The following is a 12,627-nucleotide window of genomic DNA, read 5'->3' as shown; positions in this document are numbered from 1 at the left end:
AGTGAGCTGGCGTGGCAAAAAAAAAAGCATTTATCTTGAGTGTTCCACTTATTCAACATTTATATAGTGTGTGTGTGTTTTAATATTTATGCAGGTGCAACCCAACAAGCACAAAACGTACTTGGCAGTAACTGAAGATGAAATATAAAAATATACTCCAAACAGGTGAGGTATAATTTCATTACACGCAATTGTGATGTTGTTTAGCCTACCCTATCTAATTAAACATCATTCAGTGGCTACATTCAACATGTGATATTTAAGTAGTTAGGGAAATTTTCAAAGCAAAAAAAAAGTAGCATTTTCAGCCATCCCAACACTGGCAGTATTTAATATTGTCTATTTGAAAGTAACACCTAAATGCCTTTGTACATACAAGTCTCCAAATGTGTGCTTACTGGACATGTTCAAATTTGGCACTGGAACTGGGCCTTGAGCATCCCAATGGTCATCTCTACCCTGGCTCGTGTCCTGCAGTGAGCCAAGTTATAACGTTGCTGAGAGCCGGGCTCAGGATCAGGGTAAGGGGTCAACAAATAGGGCTGGCAGGGGTACCTTCTGTCACCGAGCAGGTAACCATCGAACTCTCCTATGATAATACGAGGATACAGTTGACATTTTCAGTTGCAATAGGAGGAAACAATTGGATATAGCTATATATCATATTATAATGTCCAAAAATGATAAGGAAGCCTTAAAACAAACCACAAGGTGTAAACTCATAGTCAATATCACTTTGTGAAATCAACTGTCACTTAGGAGCAACACTGATTGACATAAATTTCACATGCTGTTGTGCAAATGGAATAGACAAAAGGTGGAATTATAGGCATTTAGCAAGCACACCCCAAAAAAGGAGTGATTCTGCAGGTGGTGAACAAGACCATTCTCAGTTCCTATGCTTCCTGGCTGATGTTTTTGGTCAGTTTTGAATGCTGGCGGTGCTCTCACTCTAGTGGTAGCGCATGAGAGGAGTCTACAACCACACAACGTGATTCAGGTAGTGCAGTTCATCCAGGATGGAACATCAATGCGAGCTGTGGCAAAAAAGGTTTGCTGTGTTGTCAGCGTAGTGTCCAGAGCATGGAAGGCGCTACCAGGAGAAGGCCGTGACATCAGGAGACGTGGAGGAGAGGCCGTAGGAGAGGCACACCCAGAACCCCAGGGGCAGCAGGACTGGCTACCTCGCGACATGCTTGTCGCACGAGGTGCTATGCCGAGGAGCGAGCTAGCAAAGATGACGCTACCTAGGAGGCCACAACGATGGTGCCATGTGTCAGCATACTTGGTTCACAAAGGGGTCTGAGGGATCTCATCCTGCGGGATACGTAAGTGGCAGCTCTAGGCCTACCCTTGGCGAGCAGACAGAATGGATGGAGCTCGTGGCGGCCCTGCACATAAAGAAATGGCACCTAGTCACACCATGACTGACCCATCGCCAAAACTCGGGTCATGAGTGGCGGATGTTGCAGGCAGCAGCGACAGTTCTCCACGGCGTCTCCAGACTCTGTCACGTCTGTCACATGTGCTCATGTGCTCAGTGTGAACCTGTTTCATTCTGTGAAGGAAGCACAGGGGCGCCAAGTGGCGAATTTGCCATATCTTGGTTGTTCTCTTGGCAAATGCGTAAACGTCTCTGCTACGGTGTTGGGCTTGTAAGAACACAACCCCCACCTGTGGACGTCGGGCCTCATACCACACTCATGGAGTCTGTTTCTGACCGTTTGAGCGCAGGCGTACACATGACAAGAGCTGTTGGTGGGGCTTGAGATAGGTCATTTTTGCAGGGCGCTGGCCAGTGGCGACCTCCTTGAGCACAAAAGGCGGAGAGTTAAAGGAGATACTGCTGCTAGGGTCATGATTCCTCGTCTAACGGTAGCCGGCACTTGCCCACGTCTCCTGATTAACTAGGTCCTGTCTACCCTGGTAGCAGCGCTCCATGCTCTGGAACACTACGCATGGACAGAACAGCAAACCTTTTTTGCCACAGAGCTCGGTTCGCAACCGCGCATATGTAATGAGACACGTGGTTGTGCGCGTTTTCAGTATAGAACGTACCATACGTTCGAGCTGCTACCGGGCTAGCAGATGGCGAAGAGACAATTTACAAGGAGAACTGTATAAAACACTCTCAAGGCCCGAGGAAGACATCGGAGCACCTGCATGAAGTTGTGGTTTCGTGGGTCCGAGAACAGCAATGCAGCAATCCTCCTTGGCTATTGTTGGGGTGCTGCCTACTTTGATCTAGAAGATCGTAGTGCGCACGCGCGTCACAGTTTGTTATCTCATTTGCTGACAACAAGCATTTGTTGCGGCGATATGAGCATGTTATTAGTCAAGAGATATTGCTCGCCGTGTCCTATAGTGGACAGGTGTATGATTTCACAGAAGTGTGATTGACTTGGAGTTACATTGTGTTGTTTAAGTGTTCCCTTTATTTTTTTGAGCAGTGTATATATATATATATATATAACTCACCACGGGCAAATCTAGCGCTCAGTGTATACACACAAATGTGCGAGTCATGCACAGACCCAGGCCACTTTGCTTCCACGTGGCTGATGTGGGCTGCATCACATATGACCTCACAGTGCAGAACAGTAATTAGCTGCAGTAGCTGTATTCTGATGTAACTTTCATTTGGAATACCAAAGGCTACTATTTAGGCCTACCTGCACATTAATGCTGTGGAAAGACTTCCTATTCACATATTCTACTTCATTTACTGAAGGAGCTGTGATAGGAATATGAATGCCATCTATGCAGCCAATCACACCTGGAAATCTTAAAATATATCAAATTAACTGATTAGTGCTTCAAGTCTCAAAGCTTCATACTAAATTAATTAATTATTGCTTAGACTGATACCTGCAATTCTGTGGAATTCTTTGAGTCTTGTGGGTCTGTGACTTGGGAACACCACAAAAGTGTACAGTAAACATTTCAGTGTATTGGAAATATGCTCAGCGTCACGAGTTTCTATAGAAAACTCCCGTTGGCAAAAAAACAAAGTGCAACACAAAGAATTTGTTTTCCGAACTGAGAGCATGACCACGATGTGTTATATGAACGATATGAGGCCTGAGAAAATTGTTCAGATGAATGATCAATTGTGCAGAAAAACGAAAACGCTCAAACAGATAATCATCAGGGAATGATACAACATCCAAGCAGGGTCTGATCACCCTCTCCCAACTGAGATTTCTGCTTCAATATCAACTGGCTCTTCAAGAAAAGGACACGCCATGTCTGAGTAGATGACACCTCCTTCAGTCTGCAGGCTTCAGCTAAAGAGGAGGAGAAACTCAGGGTTAGTTGAAGAAAACCTGCCAGTGAGCAGGTTAGCTTCATAGAGTATGTTGCCATAGAAACTGACTCAGAGTTAAGCTGAACTGGCTTTGTGAAACCGAAAACCAAAAGTTTCCTTAAACTCTGAGTCAACTAACTCTATACCCGCTTTCTGAAACAGGCCCCAGGACCTCCTACTTGCGCCTTTTTATCTGCGAAACAAAACACAGTCCATTACGTAACTCGACTCGACAGAATAGCTGTCTCTAAAATCTGAATGTGAACCAGAACTACATAGCAGATAGAAAAAGTATGTGGGGTACGTACGAATGTCCCTTAAGTGAATGATCAACCTTGCTACCAGGAACAAGTATTCTTCCTTTTCAGAAGTGAACGATAACATACTTAACATACTTCATACGATAACATTAGATGAGAGATGGTCATCATTATTTACCAATAATTTCAGTTACTCATATACAATGTTACAGAGTAGTCTGATGATCCATGATGAGATTGCTAGGTGTGTGTGTAATTTAAAACGTTCACTTACACTAGATTTGGCTATGACATAAACATGATTCTCCATATCATTGCTGGACTTCGTGTGGGCAGTCCAAGCCTTTCTCATCTCCTACTCACTAAAAAAGAGGAAGCGATTCATATTTTGCCTGCTGTATTTTCCTAGCAACACATGCCAATGATATTAGTTACATTCCTGGCAGATAAAGTGCATTTTATTCCAAGTGAGGCCAAGAAGGAATGTCCCTGGGGTCTGTGTTGTAGCTAGCATCTTGCTAACTAACATTAACTAACGTTAGCTAACTACATAGCAGGGGCGGATCCAGGAGCATGGATTTTGTGGGGACAGTAGAGCGGAAAATGGCAACAGAGACAAGCGGGAACGACAGGAACTTCTGTTATGAGTGTGGGGATTTACTGCCTCTACCTAAGCTGCAGGAGACAGTCTTCTGTTTTTAGCTGTGAGGAATGGAAGATGAAAAAGAGGAAGAAGGCGTCGAAGAGAATGAGGAAAGCTGAGGTTGAATTTGATGAAGATTGCGGAAGAAAGGGAGATGGGGGTGAAGAAGACTGGTGTCAAGTACAGAGTGAGCAGTATGCCAAGTTGAGTGCTGGAGGTGAAATGGAAGTGAGTGATGGCAAGATAAGTGAAGTGGAAGGTGTGGTGAATAGGTCGGAGCCCAAACCTGGCATCAATGGACATGATAAAGTAGAATCTGGTCTAGTAGGAGTGAGATTTTTGGAGAAAGTGGATCCTTGCCTTTTGGCAGATCCATTTGTGGTTTCAGGCTTGATGGAAAAGGAGTTGAGTCGGTGAAAGTAACACGTAGCGGGTTTGTGATATTTGTGTGTGTTTCTTCCAACCAGAGGGAGCAAGTGCTCCTTGTCACGCAACTCAGGGCAATATCGGGTTAATGCTTTGCTCTTAGGAACAGGGCACCATTGAAAGGAGGGATTATTGGGGTAGCAGTAAATGTGAAGGTGGACTAGCTGAATGGGAAGATTCCCGGTGTTTGTGATGCTCGGTTGGTGCAACGTAGGCAGGGTGGCGCGTGTGGTGAGACAGAAGAGTTGTTGTCTGTTGTTTTGAGTTTTGATGTTGATTCTTTGACTGACAAAGTGATGTTTAGATATTTCAGTTATCCAATAGGAGTTTTTGTGCCAAACCCATTACGTTGTTACAGGTGTCAAGCTTATGGGCATGTGGCAGCAGTGTGTATGCGGGAAGTTCCTAAGTGTGAGAAGTGTGCAGAAAATTATGAGACAAAGGAATGTGTAGTATTGGGGAAATTAGTGGTATGTGCTAATTGTATGGGTGGACATGGTGCTGGAGATCGGAAGTGTCCGGTGTGAGAGAAGCAGTTTGAGGTGGCCAGAGTCAGAGTAGTGCAGAAGGTGTTGTATGCTGAGGCATTAGTAGATCTGTGCCAGCACAGACGGATACGACAACAAGTGGTATATGCATCAGTAATGTTGGCTTCTTAGCGTTCATAGCAATTGAACGTATATCACAGACAATAGATGTTGTGGTGTCAGCTGCAGATAAGTACTTGGGTATACGAGATTTAACTTCAGAAGAGTTACAGGATGTGTTGACTGGTGGTGTCCTGTCCTCCCAGGCCGTTGGCATGGTGGAGGAGCAGATAGGGTCAAAGTAGTGGAATGGGATAGTGGGTTTTTATTGAGTGTAGGGTTCATTGAAAGGGTGTTTTTATTTATACTATAGTGCAGTTAGGGGCGGTAATGCAACATATTGGATGCCAACCACCATTAAACCCCACCACAGAATAACAGACTTATTTACTGTTAAAGTTTTCCATCCATTCAATAGATGCAACAATGTAACTGTAATTTTCGAAGACATTTCTGATTAAGTTGAATGTAGTAGTGATCAGCATATCCTTGACGGGAAGTGATGCACTTTTGTACTCAAAATAGAAATGGTTCAAATCAAGGCAATCTAAATCAGTAGGCAGGCAAATCCCTTCAATGATTACATTTTGGCCTTGGCCTATGAATTTCATGGGTCTACAAAGCCTTCTATTCTAAGGATGTAACTGTGAGACAAGGAATTAGATGTGCATTGTTTTACAAACATACACCAGGTGCCATGTTTTTTTTTACAGGTTATCAGTACCAGCTTCAAAGCATCACCATGTAATTGGAATGAGACTATATGCTGAAATATCTGTAATAGTAGCTATAGTTTATGTTGAAGTTTTATTGTCAGTGAAATGCTTAACTCGCAAGCTCTACCGAACAGTCCAGAAATCAACATCAACATAGTACAACTATAAATAGAAATAGAAATATATATATATATATATATATATATATATATATATATATATATATATATATATATATATATATATATATGTAGTACCAGTCAAAAGTTTGGACACACCGACTCATTCAAGGGTTTTTATTAATTTTTACAATTTTCTACATTGTAGAATAATAGTGAAGACATCAAGCTATGAAATAGCACATATGGAATCATGTAGTAACCAAAAAAGTGTTAAACAAATTAAAATATATTTGAGATTTGAGATTCTTCAAAGTAGCCACCCTTTGCCTTGATGACAGCTTTGCACACTCTTGGCATTCTCTCAACCAGCTTCATGTGGTAGTCACCTGGAATGCATTTCAATTACCAGGTGCGCCTTGTTAAAAGTTAATTTGTGGAATTTCTTTCCTTCTTAATGCGTTTGAGCCAATCTGTTGTGTTGTGCCATGGTAGGGGTGGTATACAGAAGATATACCTATTTGGTAAAAGACCAAGTCCATATTATGACAAGAACAGCTCAAATAAGCAAAGAGAAATGACAGTACATCCGGAAAATGTCAAGAACTTTGAAAGTTTCTTCAAGTGCAATCGCAAAAACCATCAAGCACTATGATGAAACTGGCTCTCATGAGGACCGCCACAGGAATGGAAGACTTAGAGTTACCTCTGGTGTAGAGGATAAGTTCATTATACTTAACTGCACCTCAGAATGCAGCCCAAATAAATGCTTCACAGAGTTCAAGTAACAGACACATCTCAACATCAACTATTCAGAGAATACTTAGTGAATCAGGCCTTCATTGTCGAATTGCTGCAAATAACCACTGCTAAAGGACACCAATAAAAATAAGAACCTTGCTTGGGGTAAGAAACACGAGCAATGGACAATAGACAGGTGGAGATCTGTGCTTTGGTCTGATGAGTCCAAATGTAAGATTTTTGGTTCTCACCGCTGTGTCTTTGTGAGATGCAGAGTAGGTGAACGGATGATCTCTGCATGCGTGGTTCACACCATGAAGTATGGAGGAGGAAGTGTGATGATGTGGGGATGCTTTGCTGGTGACACTGTCTGTGATTTATTAAGAATTCAAGGCACACTTAACCAGCATGGCTACCACAGCATTCTGCAGCGATACACCATCCCATCTGGTTTACGCTTAGTGGGACTATCATTTGTTTTTCAACAGGACAATGACCCAACACACCTCCAGTCTGTGTAAGGGCTATTTGACCAAGATGGATAGTGATGGAGTGCTGCATCAGATGACCTGGCCTCCACAATCACCTGACCTCAAATTATAGTCCTAATTGAGATGGTTTGGGATGAGTTGGACTGCAGAGCGAAGGAAAAGCATCCAACAAGTGCTCAGCATATGTGGGAAGTCCTTCAAGACTGTTGTAAAATCATTCCAGGTGAAGTTGGTTGAGAGAATGCCAAGAGTGTGCAAATCTGTCATTAAAGTAAATGGTGGCTACTTTGAAGCATCTCAAATATAATATATATTTTGGTTTGTTTAACACTTGTATCGATACTAATTGAGTGAATGTAAACTTCTGACCCACTGGGAATGTGATGAAATAAATAAAAGCTGAAATAAATCATTCTCTCTACTATTATTCTGACATTTCACATTCTTAAAATAAAGTGGTGATCCTACCTGACCTAAGACAGGGCATTTTTTACAAGGATTAAATGTCAGGAATTGTGAAAAACTGAGTTTTAAATGTATTGGCTAAGGTGTATGTAAACTTCCGACTTCAACTGTATTATATACACACACACACACGCACGCAACGCACGCACGCACGCACGCACGCACGCACGCACGCACGCACGCACGCACGCACGCACGCACACACACACACACACACACACACACACAACACACACACACACACAGATTGTATAGAAAATTAGGAACGCCTTCCTAATATTAAGTTGCACTCCCTTTGCCCTCAGTATAGCCTCAATTTGTCAAGGCATGGACTCTACAAGGTGTCGAAAGCATTCCACAGGGATGCTGGACCACGGGACGCCACTGTTTCCAACAGTTGTGTCAAGTTGGCTGGATATGTTTTGGGTGGTGGACCATTCTTGTTCACACTGTAAACTGTTGAGCATGAAAAACCCAGCAGCGTTGCAGTTTTGACACACTCAAACCAGTGTGCCTGTGTAACGGATGTGAAATGGCTAGCTAGTTAGCGGGTACGCACTAGTAGCGTTTCAATCAGTTACGTCACTTGCTCTGAGACTTAAGTAGGGTTTCCCTTGCTCTGCAAGGGCCGCGGGCTTTTGTGGAGCGATGGGTAACGACGCTTCGTGGTGTCAGTTGTTGATGTGTGCAGAGGGTCCCTGGTCGCGCCCGGGTATGGGCGAGGGGACGTACTAAAGTTATACTGTTACATTGATGCTGTTGACCCCGATCACTGGTTGCTGCGGAAAAGAGGAGGTTGAAAGGGGGTGAGTGTAACGGATGTGAAATGCTAGCTAGTTACGGGTACGCGCTAGTAGCGTTTCAATCAGTTACGTCACTTGCTCTGAGACTTAAGTAGGGTTTCCCCTTGCTCTGCAAGGCCGCGGCTTTTGTGGAGCGATGGGTAACGACGCTTCGTGGTGTCAGTTGTCGATGTGTGCAGAGGGTCCCTGTGTTCGAGCCCGGGTGTATGGCGAGGGACGTACTATAAGTTATACTGTTACACCTGCACCTACTACCATACCTTTTTCAAAGGCACTTAATTATTTTGTCTTGCCCATTCACCCTCTGAGCGTCACACATACACAATCCATCTCTCAAGGATTAAATATCCATCTTTAACATGTGCTCTTCCCCTTCACCTTCACGATTGAAGTGGATTTAACAGGTTACGTAAATAAGGGATCATAACTTTCACCTGGATTCACCTGGTCAGTCTGTCATGGAAAGAGCAGGTGTCCTAATGTTTTGTACAATCAGTGTATATATAAATAAAACACGAGAAATAAGAAGCGAGAGGAATCTATATATAGGGTTAATGTGATATATGATTTGTGATATATGATGCTATGCAGACGACACACAATTAATCTTCTCCTTTCCCCCATCTGATAACCAGGTGGCGAATCGCATCTCTGCATGTCTGGCAGACATATTAGTGTGGATGACGGATCACCACCTCAAGCTGAACCTCGGCAAGACGGAGCTGCTCTTCTTCCCGGGAAGGACTGCCCGTTCCATGATCTCGCCATCACGGTTGACAACTCCATTGTGTCCTCCTCCCAGAGTGCTAAGAACCTTGGCGTGATCCTGGACAGCACCCTGTCGTTCTCAACTAACATCAAGGCGGTGACCCGTTCCTGTAGGTTCATGCTCTACAACATCCGCAGAGTACACCCTGCCTCACACAGGAAGCGGCGCAGGTCCTAATCCAGGCCATTGTCATCTCCCGTCTGGATTACTGCAACTGCTGTTGGCTGGGCTCCCTGCCTGTGCCATTAAACCCCTACAACTCATCCAGAACGCCGCAGCCCGTCTGGTGTTCAACCTTCCCAAGTTCTCTCACGTCACCCCGCTCCCCCGCTCTCTCCACTGGCTTCCAGTTGAAGACTCGCATCCGCTACAAGACCATGGTGCTTGCCCACGGAGCTGTGAGGGGAACGGCACCTCCGTACCTTCAGGCTCTGATCAGGCCCTACACCCAAACAAGGGCACTGCGTTCATCCACCTCTGGCCTGCTCGCCTCCCTACCTCTGAGGAAGTACAGTTCCCGCTCAGCCCAGTCAAAACTGTTCGCTGCTCTGGCACCCCAATGGTGGAACAAACTCCCTCACGACGCCAGGTCAGCGAGTCAATCACCACCTTCCGGAGACACCTGAAACCCCACCTCTTTAAAGGAATACCTAGGATTGGATAAAGTAATCCTTCTAAACCCCCCCCCCCCCCCCCTTAAGAGTTAGATGCACTATTGTAAAGTGGTTGTTCCACTGGATATCATAAGGTGAATGCACCAATTTGTAAGTCGCTCTGGATAAGAGCGTCTGCTAAATGACTTAAATGTAAATGTAAATGTTCACTCATGTTAATATTCGCCCATGTTCATCCAAGTCTCTCCTCCAGGGACCTCAGTCTATTCAGAATCTATTTCAGCATCATGTGACTTCACTGTGGAAATAATGAAAGTTCTAAATAAATAAATTAAGGTTCATGGTGGTTTCCATTACCCACTAGAGGGTGTTGAAATCGAGGAAACCAGGTGTCCTGCATTCCAGCAGAGTCACACAAACACAAAGATTGCATCTCCCAAATAGCCTAAATGAATACATTTTGGCATTACCATTTTTAACATAAATTACACAGTATGTTGCATGGGTGATTTGTTATTTGGAAAGGGGAAGTGTATTTCAAAGGGACAAAGAAACAGGTCTGATTCTGATATGCCTAGGTCTACAGTATATACATTTTTGTCTGTCCTTACCAACACTTATGACTGCCGTTGTAGTTGTTTTTGTGTGTGTGTTTTATTGTTTTTACAGAATCGTTGGTCATTCCTGCAATTTATTTTTTTTTGATAGGGAGTCAATGCTGAGACCAATGTCTCTTTTCCAGATGAGCCCTGTTTAGCATAACATTACACATCAAAATGCAATATACACATCAAATTACACATCCATTAAAATGCACTTTATTATACAAAACAATACACGAAAGCAAAACACAATCATAAAAAACAGACACACTAAACATTCTTCCTCAATTGGAAATTAAAATGAAACAAATAACTTAGAAGGCATTTTTCAAGGAACCATAATGCAGAAATTATACATAAAAACACTAAAAATAAATCAGTAGTTTCGCAGAAATTCTGTAAATCCTTCTTAATGGTATTTTGCATCTTGGTCAGTGAAGAGAACAAATGCAATGTGCAATTTGTATAAAGCATCCTAGGCCTATACCTGTAATCCAGAGAAGGCTGGTGGGAGGAGCTATAGGAGAAGATATAGGAGGACGGGCTCATTATAATGGCTGGAATGGAATCAATGGAATGGTACCAAACACATCAAACACATGGAAACGTGTTTGATTCCATTCCATCTATTCCATTCCATCCATTAAAATGAGCCTGTCCTCCTATAGCTCCTCAGACCAGCCAACTATGGTGAAATCAGCAGCTATTATACATTACCATAAAAACTCCAGATTGTTTTCATCCAATTTGTTGCACCAGTGAGCCTTTGCGGGAATGTGGGAATTGGCAGGCATTAGCAAGAACCAGTGGGTGCAAATCTATTAACATTCAGACTGTGTTGCAGTGATGAGACCAAACCAGCTGCAGTCTCAAGAGGTATGGACCATGACAACTCTTCTATTTCCAAACCAAGAGAGGAAGATACAACCTCAATGTGGCCCAATGTTATACTTTATGCTCTGTCCAATGTGGTTGCCTCACAAAGTCTACAAAACAACATCTCATGCTAATATTAGTCCTAATACCATTGCATGAACTCATTTGCATTATGGTTTTCGGAGGTGTCTTGGGTGGCAATGTTTCCTGCATTCAAATGCAGCCTGTCCCTTTCTAGAATGTGGGGAGGCCCAAGTTGATCTGTCACGGTTCTGTGCCAGATGACACTTCAGAGAAGCTTGAATGGAGGGGAAGTTGAGGATCAACAGGAATTGAAAATAGGGAAATATGCTGCTGGGGACATCTATTCATGTGTAGACTGAAAAGTGAATAGCATACACTAGGCTAATAATCTACTGTCAATTTAACAGTTGCCTGCGCTGAAGATGTCTAAATCGGTCCACTAATACAGGACTAGTAAAGGCCCAGTGCACTACTTAAGTATAAAAAATAAAACATAAAATGTATTTGAATGTTTACCAGCATTTGTAACTTGAGTCTGATAATTATCTGTACAAAGCAGTTAATCTGATAATACTTGTGGAATAAAAAATACTTGCTTGATATATCTTGTCCAGTTTCTTGAAACACTTTGCAAATGCAACTTATTTCTAAGTGAAAACTGAAATGGTCTATTCATTCCTTTTAAGTAGACACTCTTATCCAAAGCAACTTACTAGTGAGTGCATACAATTTCATACTGGTCCCCCGTGGGAATCAAACCCACAACCCTAGTATTGTAAGCGCCATGCTTTACCAACTGAGCCACATCATCACATCACATTGCCACAAACGACTAGACGTCTCAATGTACTCAATTACTGTATTGTGCATAGTTTTTCTTCGTGGTGATGGAAAGTCTAATGGTACAAATCTAGATGACCAGGCTATGTAAGATCCAGTAATGTATATTTACAGTAAGTGGTTTGTAAGGATGGTAAATGAATACTGCACAAAAAGTGTTTGTTTTCCGTGTTATTCCATTAGAATTAAAATTGCAGAGAAAGGGACAGGGCTTAAAATTCCAACTATTGAATCCTGCAAGATACTGTTCTTAATTATACAACTATTGTACCTTTTTGCCAAAGCAGATATGCTGAAAAAAAGTTTTTGCCCGAGCTACAGACATCTATATCGGTCTGCTAATA

At 42.9% G+C, this 12,627-nt stretch overlaps 1 pseudogene; it reads right to left on the bottom strand.

Moving 5' to 3' along the window:
• Window positions 1-407: 407 nt before the first annotated feature.
• On the bottom strand, window positions 408-3,247 carry LOC111960855 (putative nuclease HARBI1; annotated as a pseudogene).
• Between the last annotated feature and the right edge of the window lie 9,380 nt (window positions 3,248-12,627).

The sequence above is a fragment of the Salvelinus sp. IW2-2015 genome, linkage group LG4q.1:29 (genome assembly GCF_002910315.2).
Source record: "Salvelinus sp. IW2-2015 linkage group LG4q.1:29, ASM291031v2, whole genome shotgun sequence".
Classification (NCBI taxonomy): Eukaryota; Metazoa; Chordata; class Actinopteri; order Salmoniformes; family Salmonidae; genus Salvelinus; species Salvelinus sp. IW2-2015.
Note: the sequence above shows the minus strand (reverse complement) of the source record. Positions and strands in the feature narration are given on the sequence as shown.